Here is a 21,451-nt window from a genome sequence, read left to right as displayed (position 1 = left end):
GCCAGAGAAATACACAGCAGATGAAGGAGCAAAGTAAAAACCCACCAGACCAAACAAATGAAGAGGAAATAGGCAGTCTATCTGAAAAAGAATTCAGAGTAATGATAGTAAAGAAGGTCCAAAATCTTGGAAACACAATGGAGAAAATACAAGAAACGTTTAACAAGGACCTAGAAGAAATAAAGAGCAAACAAACAATGATGAACAACCCAGTAAATGAAATTAAAAATTCTCTAGAATGAATCAATAGCAGAATAACTGAGGCAGAAGAACAGATAAGTGACCTGGAAGATAAAATAGTGAAAATAACTACTGCAGAGCAGAAAAAAGAAAAAAGAATGAAAAGAATTGAGGACAATCTCAGAGATCTCTGGGACAACATTAAACACACCAACATTCGAATTATAGTGGTCCCACAAGAAGAAGAGAAAAAGAAAGGGACTGAGAAAATATTTGAAGAGATTATAGTTGAAAACTTCCCTAATATGGGAAAGGAAATAGTTAATCAAGTCCAGGAAGCACAGAGAGTCCCATAGAGGATAAACCCAAGGAGAAACACGGCAAGGCACATATTAATCAAACTATCAAAAATTAAATACAAAGAAAACATATCTAAAGCAGCAAGGGAAAAGCAACAAATAACAAACAAAGGAATCCCCATAAGGTTAACAGTTGATCTTTCAGCAAAACTCTGCAAGCCAGAAGGGAGTGGCAGGACATATTTAAAGTGATGAAAAGAAAAAACCTACAACCAAGATTACTCTACCCAGCAAGGATCTCATTCAGATTTGATGGAGAAATTAAAACCTTTACAGACAAGCAAAAGCTAAGAGAATTCAGCACCACCATACCAGCTTTACAACAAATACTAAAGAAACTTCTCTAGGCAGGAAACACAAGAGAAGGAAAAGACCTACAATAACAAACCCAAAACAGTTAAGAAAGTGGTAATAGGAACATACATATCAATAATTACCTTAAATGTAAATGGATTAAATGTTCCAACCAAAAAACATAGACTGGCTGAATGGATACAAAAACAAGACCCATATATATGTTGTCTACAAGAGGCCCACTTCAGACCTAGGGACACAAACAGACTGAAAGTGAGGGGATGGAAAAAGATATTCCATGCAAATGGAAATCAAAAGAGAGCTGGACTGGCAATTCTCATATCAAACAAAATAGACTTTACAATAAAGACTATTACAAGAGACAGAGAAGGACACTATATAATGATCAAGGGATCAATCCAAGAGGAAGGTATAACAATTGTAAATATTTATGCACCCAATGTAGGATCACCTCAATACATAAGGCAAATGCTAACAGCCATAAGGGGGGAAATCGACAGTAACACAATGATAGTAGGGGACATTAACACCCCACTTTCACCAATGGACAGGTCAACCAAAATGAAAATACATAAGGAAACACAAGCTTTAAATGACACATTAAACAAGATGGACTCAATTGACATTTATAGGACATTCCATCCAAAAACAACAGAATACACTTTCTTCTCAAGTGCTCATGGAACATTCTCCAGGATAGATCATATCTTGGGTCACAAATCAAGCCTTAGTAAATTTAAGAAAATTGAAATCATATCAAGTATCTTTTCCGACCACAATGCTATGAGACTAGATATTAATTACAGGGAAAAAACTGTAAAAATTACAAACACATGGAGGGTAAACAATACATGACTAAATAACCAAGAGATCACTGAAGAAATCAAAGAGGAAATCAAAGAATACCTAGAAATAAATGACAATGAAAACACGACGGCCCAAAACCTATGGGATGCAGCAAAAGCAGTGCTAAGAGGGAAGTTTATAGCAATAGAATCCTACCTCAAGAAGCAAGAAACATCTCAAATAAACAACCTAAACTTACACCTAAAGCAATTAGAGAAAGAAGAACAAAAAACTCCAGCATTAGCAGAAGGAAAGAAATCATAAAGATCAGATCAGAAATAAATGAAAAGAAATTGAAGGAAAAAATAGCAAAGATCCATAAAACTAAAAGCTGGTTCTTTGAGATGATAAACAAAATTGATAAGCCATTAGCCAGACTCATCAAGAAAAAAAGGGAGAAGACTCAACGCAACAGAATTAGAAATGAAAAAGGAGAAGTAACAACTGACACTGCAGAAATACAAACGATCATGAGAGATTACTACAAGCAACTCTATGCCAATAAAATGGACAACCTGGAAGAAATGGACAGATTCTTAGAAATGCACAACCTACCGAGACTGAACCAGGAAGAAATAGAAAATATGAACAGACCAATCACAAGCACTGAAATTGAAACTGTGATTAAAAATCTTCCAACAAACAAAAGCTCAGGACCAGATGGATTCACAGGCGAATTCTATCAAACATTTAGAGAAGAGCTAACACCTATCCTTCTCAAACTCTTCCAAAATATAGCAGAGGGAGGAACACTCCCAAACATATTCTATGAGGCCACCATCACCCTGATACCAAAACCAGAGAAAGATGTCACAAAAAAAGAAAACTACAGGCCAATATCACTGATGAACATAGACGCAAAAATCCTCAACAAAATACTAGCAAAAAGAATCCAGCAGCACATTAAAAAGGTTATACACCATGATCCAGTGGGGTTTATCCAAGGAATGCAAGGATTCTTCAATATATACAAATCAATCAATGTGATACACCATATTAACAAATTGAAGGATAAAAACCATATGAGCTTCTCAATAGATGCAGAAAAAGCTTTTGACAAAATTCAACACCAATTTATGATAAAAACTCTCCAGAAAGTAGGCATAGAGGGAACATACCTCAACATAATAAAGGCCATATATGACAAACCCACAGCCAACATTATTCTCAAAGGTGAAAAACTGAAACCATTTCCACTAAGATCAGGAACAAAACAAGGTTGTCCACTATTAGTCAATATAGTTTTGGAAGTTTTAGCCACAGCAATCAGAGAAGAAAAAGAAATAAAAGGAATCCAAATTGGAAAAGAATAAAACTTTCACTGTTTGCAGATGACATGATACTATACATAGGGAATCCTAAAGATGCTACCAGAAAACTACTAGAGCTAATCAATGAATTTGGTAAAGTAGCAGGGTACAAAATTAATGCACAGACCATACACTGGGGGATCAGAGAAGATGGCGGAAGAGTAAGACGCGGAGATCACCTTCCTTCCCACATATACAGTAGAAATACATCTACACGTGGAACTGCTCCTACAGAACACCCACTGAACGCTGGCAGAAGACGTCAGACCTCCCAAAAGGCAAGAAACTCCCCATGTACTTGGGTAGGGCAAAAGAAAAAAGAAATAACAGAGACAAAAGAATAGGGACGGGACCTGCACCAGTGGGAGGGAGCCATGAAGGAGGAAAGGTTTCCACGCACTAGGAAGCCCCTTTGCGGGCGGACACTGCGGGTGGCGGAGGGGGGAAGCTTCGGAGCCACGGAGGAGAGCGCAGCCACAGGGGTGCGGAGGGCAAAGCGGAGAGACTCCCACACGGAGGCTCGGCGCCCAGCAGCACTCACCAGCCCGAGAGGCTTGTCTGCTCCCCCACCGGGGCGGGCGGGGCTGGGAGCTGAGGCTCGGGCTTCGGGCGGATCCGGATCGGATCGCAGGGAGAGGACGGGGGTTGGCGGCGTGAACACAGCCTGAAGGGGTTAGCGCACCACAGCAAGCCGGGAGGGAGTCCGGGAAAAGGTCTGCAGCTGCCTAAGAGGCAAGAGACTTTTTCTTACCTCTTTGTTTCCTGGTGCGCAAGGAGAGGGGATTCAGAGCGCCGCCTAAACAAGCTCCAGAGATGGTCGCGAGCCGCGGCCATCAGCGCGGACCCCAGAGACGGGCGGGAGACGCTAAGGCTGCTGCTGCCGCCACCAAAAAGCCTGTGTGCGAGCCCAGGTCACTCTCCACACCGCGCCTCCCGGGAGCCGGTGCAGCCCGCCACGGCCAGGGTCCCGTGACCCGGGGAGAACTTCCCCAGGAGAACGCGCGGCGCGCCTCAGGCTGCTGCAACGTCATGACGCCTCTGACGCCGCAGGCTCGCCCCGCCTCCTCCGTACCGCTCCCTCCCCCCGCCTGAGTGAGCCAGAGCCCCCGAAGCAGCTGCTCCTTTAACCCCGTCCTGTCTGGGTGGGGAACAGACGCCCTCAGGCGACCTACACGCAGAGGCGGGTCCAAATCCAAAGCTGAACCCCAGGAGCTGTGCGAACAGGGAAGAGAAGGGGAAATCTCTCCCAGCAGCCTCAGGAGCAGCGGATTAAAGCTCCACAAACAACGTGATGTGCCTGCATCTGCTGAACACCTGAATAGGCAACGAATCAGCCCAAATTCAGGAGGGGGACTCTGGGAACAGGAGATATTAATTTTTCCCCTTTTCCTTTTTTTGTGAGTGTATATGTGTATGCTTCTGGGTGAGATTTTGTCTGTATAGATTTGCTTTATAATAGTTTTACTTTACTTCACTATATTATATCCTCTTTCTTTCTGTCTGTCTTTTCTCCCTTTTACTCTGAGCCGTGTGGATGAAAGGCTCTTGGTGCTCCAGCCAGGCATCAGGGCTGTGCCTCTGAGGTGGGAGAGCCAACTTCAGAACACTGGTCCACAAGAGACCTCCCAGCTCCACGTAATACCAAACGGCAAAAATCTCTCAGAGATCTCCATCTCAACATCAAGACCAAGCTTCACTCAACGACCAGCAAGCTACAGTGCTGGACACCCTATGCCAAACAACAAGCAAGACAGGAACACAGCCCCATCCATTAGCAGAGAGGCTGCCTAAAATCATAATAAGGCCACAGACACCCCAAAACACACCACCAGACGTGGACGTGCCCACCAGAAAAAGATCCAGCCTCATCCACCAGAACACAGGCACGAGTTCCCTCCACCAGGAAGCCTACACAACCCACTGAACCAACTTTAGCCACTGGGGACAGATACCAAAAACAACGGGAACTACGAACCTGCAGCCTGTGAAAAGGAGACCCCAAACACAGTAAGATAGGCAAAATGAGACGACAGAAAAACACACAGCAGATGAAGGAGCAGGGTCAAAACACACCAGACCTAACAAATGAAGAGGAAATAGGTAGTCTACCTGAAAAAGAATTCAGAATAATGATAGTAAGGATGATCCAAAATCTTGGAAATAGAATAGACAAAATGCAAGAAACATTTAACAAGGACGTAGAAGAACTAAAGAGGAACCAAGCAACGGTGAAAAACACAATTAATGAAATCAAAAATACTCTAGATGGGATCAATAGCAGAATAACTGAGGCAGAAGAAAGGATAAGTGACCTGGAAGATAAAATGGTGGAAATAACTACTGCAGAGCAGGATAAAGAAAAAAGAATGAAAAGAACTGAGGACAGTCTCAGAGACCTCTGGGACAACATTAAACGCACCAACATTTGAATTATAGGGGTCCCAGAAGAAGAAGAGAAAAAGAAAGGGACTGAGAAAATATTTGAAGAGATTATAGTTGAAAACTTCCCTAATATGGGAAAGGAAATAGTTAATCAAGTCCTGGAAGCACAGAGAGTCCCATACAGGATAACTTCAAGGAGAAACACGCCAAGACACATATTAATCAAACTGTCAAAAATTAAATACAAAGAAAACATATTAAAAGCAGCAAGGGAAAAACACCAAATAACACATAAGGGAATCCCCATAAGGTTAACATCTGATCTTTCAGCAGAAACTCTGCAAGCCAGAAGGGAGTGGCAGGATATACTTAAAGTGATGAAGGAGAAAAACCTACAACCAACGTTACTCTACCCAGCAAGGATCTCATTCAGATTTGATGGAGAAATTAAAACCTTTACAGACAAGCAAAAGCTGAGAGAGTTCAGCACCACCAAACCAGCTTTACAACAAATGCTAAAGGAACTTCTCTAGGCAAGAAACACAAGAGAAGGAAAACACCTACAATAACAAACCCAAAACATTTAAGAAAATGGGAATAGGAACATACATATCGATAATTACCTTGAATGTAAATGGATTAAATGCTCCCACCAAAAGACACAGACTGGCTGAATGGATACAAAAACAAGACCCATATATATGCTGTCTACAAGAGACCCACTTCAGACCTAGAGACACATACAGACTGAAAGTGAGGGGATGGAAAAAGATATTCCATGCAAATGGAAATCAAAAGAAAGCTGGAGTAGCAATTCTCATATCAAACAAAATAGACTTTACAATAAAGACTATTACAAGAGACAAAGAAGGACACTATATAATGATCAAAAGATCGGTCCAAGAGGAAGGTATAACAATTGTAAATATTTATGCACCCAACATAGGAGCACCTCAATACATAAGGCAAATACTAACAGCCATAAAAGGGGAAATTGACAGCAACACAATCATAGTAGGGGACTTTAACACCCCACTTTCACCAATGGACAGATCATCCAAAATGAAAATAAATAAGGAAACACAAGCTTTAAATGATACATTAAACAAGATGGACTTAATTGATATTTATAGGACATTCCACCCCAAAACAACAGAATACACATTTTTCTCAAGTGCTCATGGAACATTCTCCAGGATGGATCATATCTTGGGTCACAAATCAAGCCTTGGTAAATTTAAGAAAATTGAAATCGTATCAAGTATCTTTTCCGACCACAACGCTATGAGACTAGATATCAATTACAGGAAAAGAGCTGTAAAAAATACAAACACATGGAGGCTACACAATACACTACTTAATAACGAAGTGATCACTGAAGAAATCAAAGGGGAAATCAAAAAATACCTAGAAGCAAATGACAATGGAGACATGATGACCCAAAACCTATGGGACGCAGCAAAAGCAGTGCTAAGAGGGAAGTTTATAGCAATACAAGCCTACCTCAAGAAACAGGAAACATCTCGAATAAACAACCTAACCTTGCACCTAAAGCAATTAGAGAAAGAAGAACAAAAAAACCCCAAAGCTAGCAGAAGGAAAGAAATCATAAAGATCAGGTCAGAAATAAATGAAAAAGAAATGAAGGAAACAATAGCAAAAATCAATGAAACTAAAAGCTGGTTCTTTGAGAAGATAAACAAAATTGATAAACCATTAGCCAGACTCATCAAGAGAAAAAGGGAGAAGACTCAAATCAATAGAATTAGAAATGAAAAAGGAGAAGTAACCACTGACACTGCAGAAATACGAACGATCATGAGAGATTACTACAAGCAACTCTATGCCAATAAAATGGACAACGTGGAAGAAATGGACAGATTCTTAGAAATGCACAACCTGCCAAGACTGAACCAGGAAGAAATAGAAAATATGAACAGACCAATCACAAGCACTGAAATTGAAACTGTGATTAAAAACCTTCCAACAAACAAAAGCCCAGGACCAGATGGCTTCACAGGTGAATTCTATCAAACATTTAGAGAAGAGCTAGCACCTATCCTTCTCAAACTCTTCCAAAATATTGCAGAGGGAGGAACACTCCCCAACTCATTCTACGAGGCCACCATCACCCTGATACCAAAACCAGACAAAGATGTCACAAAGAAAGAAAACTACAGGCCAATATCACTGATCAACATAGATGCAAAAATCCTCAACAAAATACTAGCAAACAGAATCCAACAGCACATTAAAAGGATCATACACTATGATCAAGTGGGGTTTATCCCAGGAATGCAAGGATTCTTCAATATATACAAATCAATCAATGTGATACACCATATTAACAAATTGAAGGATAAAAACCATATGATCTTCTCAATAGATGCAGAAAAAGCTTTTGACAAAATTCAACACCAATTTATGATAAAAACTCTCCAGAAAGTAGGCATAGAGGGAACATACCTCAACATAATAAAGGCCATATATGACAAACCCACAGCCAGCCTTGTCCTCAATGGTGAAAAACTGAAACCATTTCCACTAAGATCAGGAACAAGACAAGGTTGCCCACTCTCACCACTATTATTCAACATAGTTTTGGAAGTGTTAGCCACAGCAATCAGAGAAGACAAAGAAATAAAAGGAATCCAAATCGGAAAAGCAGAAGTAAAGGTGTCACTGTTTGCAGATGACATGATACTATACATAGAGAATCCTAAAGATGCTACCAGAAAACTCTTAGAGCTAATCAATGAATTTGGTAAGGTAGCAGGATACAAAATTAATGCACAGAAATCTCTTGCATTTCTATACACTAATGACGAAAAATCTGAAAATGAAATTAAGAAATCACTCCCGTTTACCATTGCAACAAAAAGAATAAAATATCTAGGAATAAACCTACCTAAGGAGACAAAAGACCTGTATGCAGAAAATTATAAGATACTGATGAAAGAAATTAAAGATGATACAAATAGATGGAGAGATATACCATGTTCTTGGATTGGAAGAATCAACATTGTGAAAATGACTCTACTACCCAAAGCAATCTACAGATTCAATGCAATCCCTATCAAACTACCACTGGCATTTTTCACAGAACTAGAACAAAAAATTTCACAATTTGTATGGAAACACAAAAGACCCTGAATAGCCAAAGCAATCTTGAGAACAAAAAATGGAGCTGGGGGAATCAGGCTCCCTGACTTCAGACTATATTACAAATCTACAGTAATCAAGACAGTTTGGTACTGGCACAAAAACAGCAATATAGATCAATGGAACAGGATAGAAAGCCCAGAGATAAACCCACGCACATATGGTCACCTTATCTTTGATAAAGGAGGCAAGCATATACAGTGGAGAAAAGACAGCCTCTTCAATAAGTGGTGCTGGGAAAACTGGACAGATACATGTAAAAGTATGAAATTAGAACACTCCCTGACACCATGCACAAAAATAAACTCAAAATGGATTAAAGACCTAAGTGTAAGGCCAGACACTATCAAACTCTTAGAGGAAAACATAGGCAGAACACTCTATGACATACATCACAGCAAGATTCTTTTTGACCCAGCTCCTAGGGAAATGGAAATAAGAACACAAATAAACAAATGGGACCTAATGAAACTTAAAAGCTTTTGCACAGCAAAGGAAACCATAAACAAGACCAAAAGACAACCCTCAGAATGGGAGAAAATATTTGCAAATGAAGCAACTGACAAAGGATTAATCTCCAAGATTTACAAGCAGCTCATGCAGCTCAATAACAAAAAAACGAACAAACTAATCCAAAAATGGGCAGAAGACCTAAATGGACATTTCTCCAAAGAAGATATACAGATTGCCAACAGACACATGAAAGAATGCTCAACATCATTAATCATTAGAGAAATGCAAATCAAAACTACAATGAGATATCATCTCACACCGGTCAGAATGGCCATCATCAAAAAATCTAGAAACAATAAATGCTGGAAAGGGTGTGGAGGAAAGGGAACACTCTTGCACTGTCGGTGGGAATGTAAATTGATACAGCCACTATGGAGAGCAGTATGGAGGTTCCTGAAAAAACTACAAATAGAACTACCATACGACCCAGCAATCCCACTACTGGGCATATACCCTGAGAAAACCATAGTTCAAAAAGAGTCATGTACCAAAATGTTCATTGCAGCTGTATTTACAATAGCCACCAGGACATGGAAGCAACCTAAATGTCCATTGACAGATGAATGGATAAAGAAGATGTGGCACATATATACAATGGAATATTACTCAGCCATAAAAAGAAACGAAATGGAGGTATTTGTAATGAGGTGGATGGAGTTAGAGTCTGTCATACAGAGTGAAGTAAGTCAGAAAGAGAAAAACAAATACAGTATGCTAACACATATATATGGAGTCTAAAAAAAAAAAAGATTCTGAAGAACCTAGGGGCAGGACAGGAATAAAGACGCAGATGTAGAGAATGGACTTGAGGACATGGGGGGGGGGGGAAGGGTAAGGTGAGACGAAGTGAGAGAGTTGCATTGCATTAACGTATATACACTACTAAATGTAAAATAGATAGCTAGTGGGAAGCAGCCGCATAGCACAGGGAGATCAGCTCAGTGCTTTGTGACCATCTAGAGTGGTGGGATAGGGAGGGTGGGAGGGAGACACAAGAGGGAGGGGATATGGGGATCTATGTATCCGTATGGCTGATTCACTTTGTTATACAGCAGCAACTAACACAACAATGTAAAGCAATTATACTCCAATAAAGATGTTAAAAAAAGATGACTTTCTTCTGGCCTCAGCTAATGGTTGCCAATGCGATTGCCAATAGCAGCATCTTTCGAGGAAAAGAGAGCCTCCTACTCTGGTTGAGTGGGAAGGCATAGGAGTATGTATGTGCCAGGCCATATATACTTTTAGGATTACGTTCAGATAAAGTCGTATTCAGCTCCCAAATACTCTGTCTTCAATACCAAGGGTTACCCAATTTATAGGTAGTCCAAGATATCCCCAAAAAGCATGATAATAATCTTTTTTATCTGATCTGTGTAAGATTAGCTACCAATTACATAGGTCCCTCAATAACCCCCAAGAATAACTTGGAAACCATCTCGCCCAGCTGTACAACTTGCTCTCATTTTGGCTTCTCTGCTTGACAACCCTGGCCTTGACTTTTTAATAAAACTCTTGATAAACTATTTGTCAATAGTGCGCCCATCTGGAAAATGTCTGAAATATGCCTTATAGGGAAGCTCTAAAATGACTGTTTTTTAGATTCCGTATATGTGCGTTAGCATACGGTATTTTTCTCTTTCTGACGTACTTCACTCTATATGACAGACTCTAGGTCCATCCACCTCATTACAAATAACTCAATTTCATTCCTTTTTATGGCCGAATAATAGTCCATTTTATACATGTGCCACGTTTTCTTTATCCATTCATCTATCGATGGACATTTAGGTTGCTTCCATGTCCTGGCTATTGTAAATAGTGCTGCAATGAACATTGTGGTACATGTATCTTTCAAAAAATGGTGCTGATGAACCTAGTGGCAGGGCAGGAATAAAGACACAGACATAGAGAACGGACCTGAGGACGCAGGGGGGAACGGGAGGCTGGGACGAAGTGAGAGAGTAGCATTGACATACATACACTACCAAATGTCACATAGGTAGCTAGTGGGAAGCTGCTGCATAGCACAGGGAGATCAGCTTGATGCTTTGTGACCACCTAGAGGGGTGGGATAGGGAGGGTGGGAGGGAGGCTCAAGAGGTAGGGGATGGGGGATATATGTATACATATAGCTGATTCGCTTTGTTGTACAGCAGAAACTAACACAACATTGTAAAGCAATTATACTCCAATAAAGATATTAAAAAATAAATAAATAAAATAAAATGGCTGTTTATCCAGTGTGTGGCTCCTTTTAGAGACAGTCCAACAAAGTACCCTGATTGGTTGTCCAGAAAGGTACTTTCTAAAATGCCTCTGATGTTTTGTCCATTCCTTCACTATTAAGTCCCTGAGTATTCATTTCACACCCTGATAATTTTCAGTCCTACTTGCTTTACAGTGTTGCGGAACTAAAGACAAAGTGGAACAGAGATATTTATTCTTTCATCTACAACTTGAGTGGCTGCTCAATGTCTCTGTCAGTAGAGGAATCCCTAGAGTCATGCTTCAAGCTTCAATTACTGGGCTTCAATTAGAACTCCTGCACACACACACACCACACCCTCACCCAGGAATATCCCTCCTCTGTTCCTCACAGCTGCAAGCCCTCCAGGACATACACCATCAATGTTTGTAAACCACTGTTTAAAAACAAAAAAAAAAAACCCCAAAAAACTAAAACAACAAAAAAAACCACTGTTAATGTAGAGAAAAATGAGTATATGTTGAATTCATACTTACTATAATCATTTTAAGTTTTTATTAAAAATTATTTTGTTAAATGCTGGAGAGGGTATGGAGAAAAGGGAACCCTCTTACACTGTTGGTGGGAATGTAAACTGATACAGCCACTATGGAGAACAGTATGGAGGTCCCTTAAAAAACTAAAAATAGAATTACCATTTGACCCAGCAATCCCACTACTGGGCATATACCCTGAGAAAACCATAATTCAAAAAGACACATGCACCCCAATGTTCACTGCAGTATTATTTACAATAGCCAGGACATCGAAGCAACCTAAATGTCCATCAACAGAAGAATGGATAAAGAAGATGTGGTACATATATACAATGGAATATTACTCAGCCATAAAAAGGAATTAAATTGGGTCATTTGTAGAGACGTGGATGGACCTAGAGACTGTCATACAGAGTGAAATACATCAGAAAGAGAAAAACAAATATCGTATATTAACGCATATATGTGGAATCTACAAAAATGGTACAGAAGAAACTGTTTGCAAAGCAGAAATAGAGACACAGATGTAGAGAACAAACATTTGGACACCAAGCGGGGAAGGGGGTGGGTCGGATGAATTGGGAGATTGGGATTGACATATATACACTAATATGTATAAAACAGATAACTAATGAGAACCTGCTGTATAGCACAGGGAACTTTACTCAGTGCTCTTTGGTGACCTAAATGAGAAGGAAATTTAAAAAAGAGGGGATATATGTAAACATACAGCTGATTCACTTCACTGTACAGCAGAAACTAACACAACATTGTAAAGCAACTATATACCAATTTAAAAAAATCTATACTCCAATTTAAAAAAATTATTTTGTTCAACAAAATAATTACATTCCCACCATGTAATAAAACTGGCCAGTAGTGTACAGACAAACATTTTGGTCAACTCATTTTAGTGAATATTATCAATTCCTCATTAAAAAGACCCTCATATTATAACTACTATTTCTGTACAATCTCATTATATTCAGTGAAAATAGCCTTTAAAACTGAAGACAAAATACAACCTATTTCAGGCAAACAAAAGCTGAAAGAATTTACTACCAGTATATCAGTCCTACGAGGAATATTGAAAGAAGTTATTTGGGCAGAAGAAAAATTGTAACAGATGGAACTATAGATCTACACAAAGAAATAAAAAGTATTTTAAAATATTAATATTTCCTTTTTTCCTCATCTTTTAATTTCTCAAAAGATAAATGAATGTTCAAAGCAAAAAAAATAGTAACATATTATGGGATTTTATAATATATGTATATGTAAAATGTACAATCCAAATAGCACAAAGGATGAACAGGAAAATGTAAGTGTTTGTTGTAAGGATCTTACATTATATAAGAAATGATGTAATATTGTTTCAAAACAGTCTATGATAAGTTAAGGGCATATTATAAACCCTAGAACAACCACTAAAAACTAAAAATTAAATTAAATTAAAGATGTAACTAATTAGCCAGTAGTGGACATAAAACGGAATCATAGAAAATCCTTAATTAATCCAAAAAAGCCACAGAAAATGATGACATAAGATCAAAGAGCACATGAAACAAAAGGAAAACCAGTAGCAACATGGTAGACTTAAATCCAACCATATCAATAATCACATTAAATATAAATGGTCTAAATGTGTCAAATAAAAGGCAGAAATTGTCAGACTGAATACATGCGCAAGACTCAACTATGTCTTGTCTACAAGAAACCTCTTTAAATATGAAGACACAGGTATGTATAAAAAAACACGTTAAGCAAACATTAACAATAAGAAAGCTGGAGAGACTGTTAATTTCAGATAATGTAGACTCCAGAACATGTGATATCACCGGGAATAAAGAGGGACATTTCAAAATAAAGAGCTAAAGAATTACAAATTTTCAAATCCAGCCCAATTAAAGAGAACTGCCTTATGGGCCTGCCACTATCAAGCAACACAACTGAATAGAGTTGAGCCCCATTTACGCTAGTTTGGACCAAATTTAAAGGACTTGAAAGTGGACTACATACTCCTTTCCTCTTCTAATTGCAACATACATATCTATGTTTAATCCTCTTTATCTAAGTCTGGGAGCACTGCCATCTACGCACCTCAAGTTCCTTTTTCTCCTGTTTTTTATTTCAATTGCAACCTCAGTCCAAGTAGTAGTTTAATATCTTGAATTCCATGTTGTCCTGCATTCCTTCTATGTCTGCACCTGTGGAAGAACCTGCAACTTGTCCACCAATATCATTTGACCCTTCTTCCTTCAATAACAGAATTCCTGGTTCTTACCTGGGAACATTGGTACCCAGCTGAAGGCTGGTTTCCCAGCCTTGCTTGGCTGTGTGGCCACGTGACTGAGGGCTGCCACTTCCTAGTTGTGCCTTAAAAGGAAAGGTGTGTGTCCTAAGTTTCTGTCCACCTGTCTACTGGCTGAGAAGCACTTTTAATAAAAAGTCTGAGATTTTTAATTCTCGTTTAAGCATTGCACTGAGTGGGTCTCTGTAATAGCAGCTTAGAATAAATCCCAACTAATATAGTACCTCTTTAATTTTCTTTGCCCAAGAAAATTTGGTAACTTTGCATGGTATCTCAAATTTCTTATGCAAGCCCTGTGTTATCCCGATTTAAAGCAAACAATTAGAAAGTGCTATCACTTTTTAACTGGGGACAGGGACTTTGAAAAGAGTATCCAATCCCTACTTTAATGCTTGCTAACTTTGTCTATGATAGGATCAACGTATTTCTTAAAAAACAGGGCAGTTGATTGATAGTCTTTAAGAAAGTAGAGAGGTTCTATGGATAAATAGTAAATGCAGTTTTTCAGCAAGGGAAAACAATACACATATACAGATTCAAGTGTCAACCTGTGTGGCATGGGATATGCCCTCACCCTTCCAAACGTCTGCTGGTGTCTTGTCAATGGAAAGAAGAATAAGCTTGCCTGCTCACTGTACTGCATAGGATTTCCTAATCACCTAATCATTTGCCTGATCCTAAACCAGCTTTTTCTGGGCTTCAGGCTTTCTGGGCTCTCAGTTTCAGCTGCTCCTATTTCCAGCACTTTCCATTTGTTCTCAGGATTTTCCTTTCAGTGGTCCTCATGGGGACACAGCTCCCCTCCAGTCTCTGGATGTTAGGATTAGAATGATTAACGTGAAGAATTGGGTTTCAGAATATTCCGCAAAGATGGTTCGAGTTCCTGCTGTAGCGTTATTTGAATCCTTCCAAATAGCCAGTGGTGTGTCCTATCCAGCCTCTCAGCCCCTATGTAGGCCTGGCCCTATCTAACCTCTGAAAAATCTCTTCTCAAGATAAACACTGTCTCAGAATTAAAACCAAGATTCTCAGGAGGGACTGCTTAGCTCCAACATGTTGCCTTACTTAACTTAAGCCATCCCCGGATGGAGAATAATAACCAGGGTTGTGTGGAGACCCATCACTTTGCTTTCTATAAAGCTGCTTTATCAGGAACAAGCCCCAGGGTGGCGTTACTTAACAGCAGAGATGCAGAGAGAGAAAGTGAGTTCATGATAAACTGACGCTGCACCTGGCTTCCTACAAGCAGTTGCAAGACAAGTAAAAGTCCTCTAATCTCACCAAGCAGCCAGATTGATTCTGGTCATTAATAGTTTCTGGTCATTAATGGAGTAGTGAGAAAGAAAGTGGGAAAATGAGTGCATCATTGGTATCTACACCCTTAATAGAGATCAAGGAGCTCTTTCAAAGCTGCTCACAGCTCTGTAAGCACACTGAGCCAGAGCGCCTGGTCCCTGGCCTGGAGCCAGGATCAACATCCAAGACCACAAGGAAGATGAAGGACCTCAGATAGGAAACCACGTGTCTTAGATTTGTCTACAAAGCACTCAAAACTCCAAATAAAGAAGAAAATCTGAGTTATCTACCCAGATATTTTGTTCACATTTATCACATAGCCTTCCATCCAAATATTTGGCACCGTATAAACACATAGAGGTGACTCAAAGTTACCTACCAGCCAAAGAAGAAAAACTGGAAATGTGCCTGCAAAGGACATGAAATAACATTAAGTCAATTTGATTTGAGGTGTAGGTGCTTCTAACTCAGCTCGGAATTGGTAGAGGTCAAGCACATCTATCTAGCCTAGACGGTCCCCTGAATCTCTCTTTATTCCTGTACCTGTTATTGAATATGCTAATGGTCTGAAAAAGTGAAGGACTCACCAAAAAGTGCATATTTTTGGTGCAGATATCTTGTTGTTTTATAGAACATGTTATTGAAGGTTGTATACGAATTGATTCGATAGTAAAATACATGGAAATGGGCAGGTTTGCTTAGAGGAATAATAATCTTATAAAAAAAATAACCAACTCTCAATATACTGAGTTTTAATATTAATTTTTATAGCGTATCGTGCTTTCTTTAAACCTTCACAGCTATTTTCTGTTAGCGTGTGGTTCAGCCGAAGGCAAGCAAGGTGCTTTTCAGAGAGGCTTAGTTACAATTTCACAGCAACATTCTACCAGGCAACACTTTCCCTGAGCCCCATTTCCTTCTCCATGGCCCAAGGTAACTTATGAGATTCCTTCATCAACTGCACAAATAGGTATTGACTATCTATTATAGACTAGACATTGAACTATTATTAGTGATATAATACATGCTCATATAAGCATGGTCCTTCATCTCAAATGACCCAAGACATGTCATGGGGGTTGGGATGTGTGCTCTGGGGGGACCCAGGAATTGGCAATCACCCAGACTTAAAAGGGGGGGGGGCTAATAGAATGTAGATGAGTTGGGCTTACCCTGGGAAAGAGAAGGATATTATTCCAGCAGGACCAACAGCTGAGGTGACCCTGAGGGGATAGAGCGTGGTAGGTTTGAAGAACTCAAAGAAGTACGGCAGGAATTTAGTGAGGAAGTCAGGGAGTAGCAGGACATGAGGCCAGGTGTGCACAGAGGGGAACGATGCTGCAAAACCCATAAGGAATGTACGGGTGGATTCCTTATGTGGATTTAGATCATCCTAGAGACTTCTTCATAGAGAATTGACAGATTTGGGTTTAGGAAAGATCATTTTGACCGAAGATTGCGGCATCCACAGTGGGTGGGATAAGAACGAGAAGGTGAGGAGGGCTGTTAGGGAGATATTGCAGTAATCATGAACATAAGCAATGTATGGGGCTAGGTGCACACAGCCTGCATCTTTTGCTGCCCATCCCCCAACCCCAGTATTCCTACAGCTTAGGGCCCAGCCCAGTGAATGAACCCTGGCATCAGACCCTTCCATGCTCCCACTCTCTAGACTTTGTTAACGAAACAGCAATTTTGCTCAGTCATAAAAAGGTAAAGACAGTAATAACAACTGTGAAACTAAACCAGGTATGTTCTAAATCTCATGTGAAGTAGACACAATTTTTTCCTTGTAGAGAGGAAAGTTTGAGATAAATAGCAGAGAACTGGTAAATAATTCAGCCTATGACCTTGATGCTTATTGATTCCTGCAGTTGTTTATCTTTCTCTAGGCTACCCAGGGGAAAATAAAAACCTCCAAAAAACAATTATCACTTAATTATAAAATTGCTTGGTTTGGGAAAGCCTTCTGGTTGGTTGCTGAGCACTCCAAGGGGGTAAGTTGATCTCTATAAACCACCCAGCCTGACTGAAGCTGCTGCTTAAAATTCCCAACCACCGCTTCATTACTTTCTGGTGTGGATGAAAAACAAAAAAAGAAGACGCACATTGTCTTCTCAGTTTCAGATGCTTAGGATGTTTAGCCAATCAGATGACTTAATGGCTGGCGATTTCTCACCTAGGGATTTGAACACCGATGGATTCCAGCCATGGGAGCACCAGATGTGGTCCACGCTGGTAGCAGTGGTGGTGGTCGGGATGGTGGTGGTTATAGTTGCTGTGGTTGCTGTGGATACAGTAATACTCCAGATTGGGCTGAAAAAGGGAAAAGGGAAAGGACAAAAATTTTTGTTTACACAGATATAATTTCTTCTTCAACCTCAGTTTGGATGAAAGGTAGGGCCCTAAAGCCAGCTCTGGTTCTCCCCAGTCATTTCTTGGGGGGCAGAATTTCTCACCACTAGTGTCAACAGCCACCCTGAATAGGAGGCTTGGCCATGTCCGTGGGGAGGTTGAGAGGTTCAGCCAGCTGGGATATTGGAGTCAGAGCTGATATACTCTTAGCCCAGCTTGCCCTATTCCTTTATATTTATTATCTTATCCCAGTGATCATTAAAATTTCTTGACTAGCAAACAAACAACCCTCTTAAAAATGGCCAAAGGACATGAATAGAAGATACACAGATGGCCAAAAATCACATGAAAAGGTAGTCAACATCACTAATCATTAAAAACATGCAAATCAAAACCACGAGACATACCTCACACCCAATGGGATGACTACTATAAAAGAAAGTCAAACCAAACAAACAAAGAAACAAAAACATAAAATAGAAGTGTTGGCAAAGGTGTGGAGGAATTGGAACTCTTGTGCCTTATATGTGGGAATGTAAAGTGGTGTAGTTACTATGAAAAATAGTATGAAGGTTTCTCAAGAAATTGAAAATATAATCACCATATTTTCCATTCAGCAATTCTACTTCTGGACAAGAATTGAAGATGGGGTCTCAAACAGATATTCGTACACCTGTGTTCAAAGCAGCGTTATTCACAATAGCCAAAAGAAGGAAGCAACCCAGGTGTCCACTGATGGATGCATGGATAAATATATATAATGGAATATTATCCAGTGTTACAGAAGAAAGAAATTCTGGCACATATAACATGGACAGACCTTGGGGACATTATGCTAAGTGAAGAAAATCTGTCACAAAAAGATAAATACTGTATGATTCCATTTATCAGAGATCCCCACGGTCATCAAATTCATAGAGACAGAAAGTAGAATGGTGGTTGCCAGGGGCTGGGGGGAGGGGGAATGGGGGAATTCTTATTTAATGGGCAGGGTTTCTATTTTGTAAGATGAACAGACGTCTGGAGATGGGTTACACAACAATGTGAATGCACTTAACACTCAACTGTACACTTAAAAATGGTTAAGATGTTATTCTATGTTATGTGTATTTTACCACAATTACAACTTTTTACAGAACGCGTGGCTAGCTTCTGGAAATGCGTCATGGTCAGCAGGACAGACAGAACTGTGGAGCCCTATCTTGGCTCCTCTTCCAAGTGTTGACTTCCAGGAGGAACTCAAACAAAACTCCTAACTGCTCTCATGGTCCCCCTGTTTCTAAAACGTGATGGGCAATAGTACCTATTTCTTATCTCATTGAGGGGTGGGGATTGCGAGAGGGCATTTAGAGCAAGAAAGCTGTCCAATGCATCCTAGAGACCAGCCTCCTGCCTCTGCCTGAACCGTGATGGGATAGAGCGGTTCACACACCACTGGTGGCAAAGGTGCCCGAGTACCTGTTTCTGTGGAAATCGTCCCATCCCTTTCTGTGGCACTTGGCACACACATAACCACACAGCATCATGTATAACCACCCAGCATCCTGGGGAGGGCTGCCGCTCTCCTGCCTGGTAACTGTGGGATGGAGATCTGGGGGGGGGACTTGAGTCCACATCCTGTGACCTCGAGCCCAGAGCATGTGCTGCGCTCTCCACCTCCCACCTTCTCTTGTGATCGTTCCCCACGTGTGGAACGCCATGAGGTCTTTCTGCTATCCTTCCTTCACTCCTGCCCTCCCCCAGGCCTCCCCTTCTCTGAGCCTCTCACGGAATCATTCCAGCAGCCCCTCTGACACCTCCTCCCTCCTGTCCCTTAAACCCCACCCCCGCCCCTCACGAACTCACTGGCTTCCTTGCAGCTCTTCAGACCCAGATGGCATAGCCCACATCTGGGGCCAGGCCCTGATGCTTCCTCTCCTGGGATGATGTCTGGGTGACTTATCTACCCCCCACATACACACACCTGAAATTCTAGTCCATCCCTCCCACCTTCTCTGCAGATAGGGACCCTTGTTTACCCTACTTGTCACCAGCTGGTGTGCTTTTCATCTGTCTCTGCCCAGGAGAAGGTAAGCTCCATGAGGTGGAGGATTTGTCTTTCTCATCATTGGGCCTAAGGGTCTGGTGCACAGTAGGGGATCAAAAATATTTTTGAAGGAGTGAATGAACTCCTACCATGTACACAGAGTCCAATATGGAGCTGTGTATAACTTTGTGTGGTTGATGACATACTCTGAGAAACAATAGCTCTGCGGAGTGTTCATAGTCGTTATGCAGAAAAAAAGTGTTGCTCTACCCATCTAATCCGGCAAAAACTCAGCTACATCAGATCAAACACATTTTTTTCCCTTTAGGACTTCGGAGGTGACGTCGATGTGCCCCGCAGAGCTCCAGTGGGCGGCGCACGCGTTGTTCTCCGAGCAGTTTGCCCACCTAGTCAGCTCTGGGGGGGCAGGTGCACACACTCTTGGAAATGCTGCGCCGTGTTACTGAGTTCTGCCTCTTCTCCCTGTTCCTTCTTCCTTTCTGGGGCTCAAGTTCTCGACTTCTTTATGGTTCAGAACGGGGATCTGACTCTAAAGCTTGTTCTCATGGTAGGATTTTATCCTCACAGAGCCACTCTTGGTATATTTTATTCCTGTTCACTTGAAGGTCTCTGCGCCATAGGAGCACTGGTTATGTCCCCATCAACACACTCATTCTATCAGATGATCCGGAAAATTGCTAAAAAGTGGAAGGAGGGTGGGCCTGAGCTTCACAAAAATGAAAACCTGCAAACTCAATGTAGCCCCCTGCCCTGTGTGCCACCTACAGCGTGAAGCAGGAGTTGGTAGGAAAAGTGACCCAGAGCCACGTGGGGGTCAGATTAGGATTTCTGTCCCACCCTCTGATGAGCAGGGAGACCACTGGAGATGCCGGCAGACCCACGCCTCGGGACTGGGCTATGGACCCACAGAAGCACCACGGCCGCACGCTCACACCTCAGAGCCAGAGCAGACATCCAAGCTCCCTGCCCCAGGAGGACGTGGGTCCTGACTTGGCCCCCATCCCCACCAGCCCCTCACAGTGGTCAGCTGCAAGCCTACTAGATGGCAGCCTCATGTCAGCCGTGACCAAAGAGGCAGCAGCTGAGAGAGACTGTGCTCCATCACCAGAAGCTGAGCACTCGCTATGCATCTAGCACCATCAGAAGCGTTTTCATGCCTTATTCATTTGGTCTGTGTGATAACTGTGAAGTACATCCTACATCTCTACCTTACAATCTGAGTACTGAGACTCAGAGAGCTCAAGGTCACACGGCCAGCTCTCCTGGCTGGAGGGCAGTGCCCACGACAGCACGGCAGTGTCCGAGGGAGAGTGTGAAGTGGGGGAGCGAAGCCCCAGGAGGCACTCGGTTGGCAAGCAGTGGGGGAGGGGTGAAGAAAAGAAAGCAGGGGTTGACCAGTTAGATGAGAGCATGGAACCCATCTCCAGAGGACAAGAGGCCACTAGGAACAATCTGAGGGATCACACTGATCCCTGGTGAGGAAATCCCTCCTTTTGAGGAAGGAGACAGGAAGAGAGAAGGGGGGGACAGAGTGTGTGAAGACTCTTCACGTTTCTAACTCCTTCAGTGACCCACTGACTTGTCCTTAACGTCACACACAACCCACAGTCTCAGCATCCATCTGCGGGGC

General features: G+C 41.4%; 1 long non-coding RNA gene across 1 annotated transcript in view; it reads right to left on the bottom strand.

Annotated features, from left to right (window-relative positions):
- LOC102998626 (uncharacterized) overlaps positions 1 to 21,451 on the bottom strand; it is a 335,370-nt gene that overhangs the window by 65,361 nt on the left and 248,558 nt on the right. Inside the window, exon 6 of the long non-coding RNA XR_009009312.1 lies at positions 17,599 to 17,735. This is a non-coding gene — a long non-coding RNA (uncharacterized LOC102998626). The remainder of the gene's footprint in view (positions 1 to 17,598; positions 17,736 to 21,451) is intronic.

Source organism: Balaenoptera acutorostrata, chromosome 9 (assembly GCF_949987535.1).
Source record: "Balaenoptera acutorostrata chromosome 9, mBalAcu1.1, whole genome shotgun sequence".
NCBI lineage: Eukaryota > Metazoa > Chordata > Mammalia > Artiodactyla > Balaenopteridae > Balaenoptera > Balaenoptera acutorostrata.
Note: the sequence above shows the minus strand (reverse complement) of the source record. Positions and strands in the feature narration are given on the sequence as shown.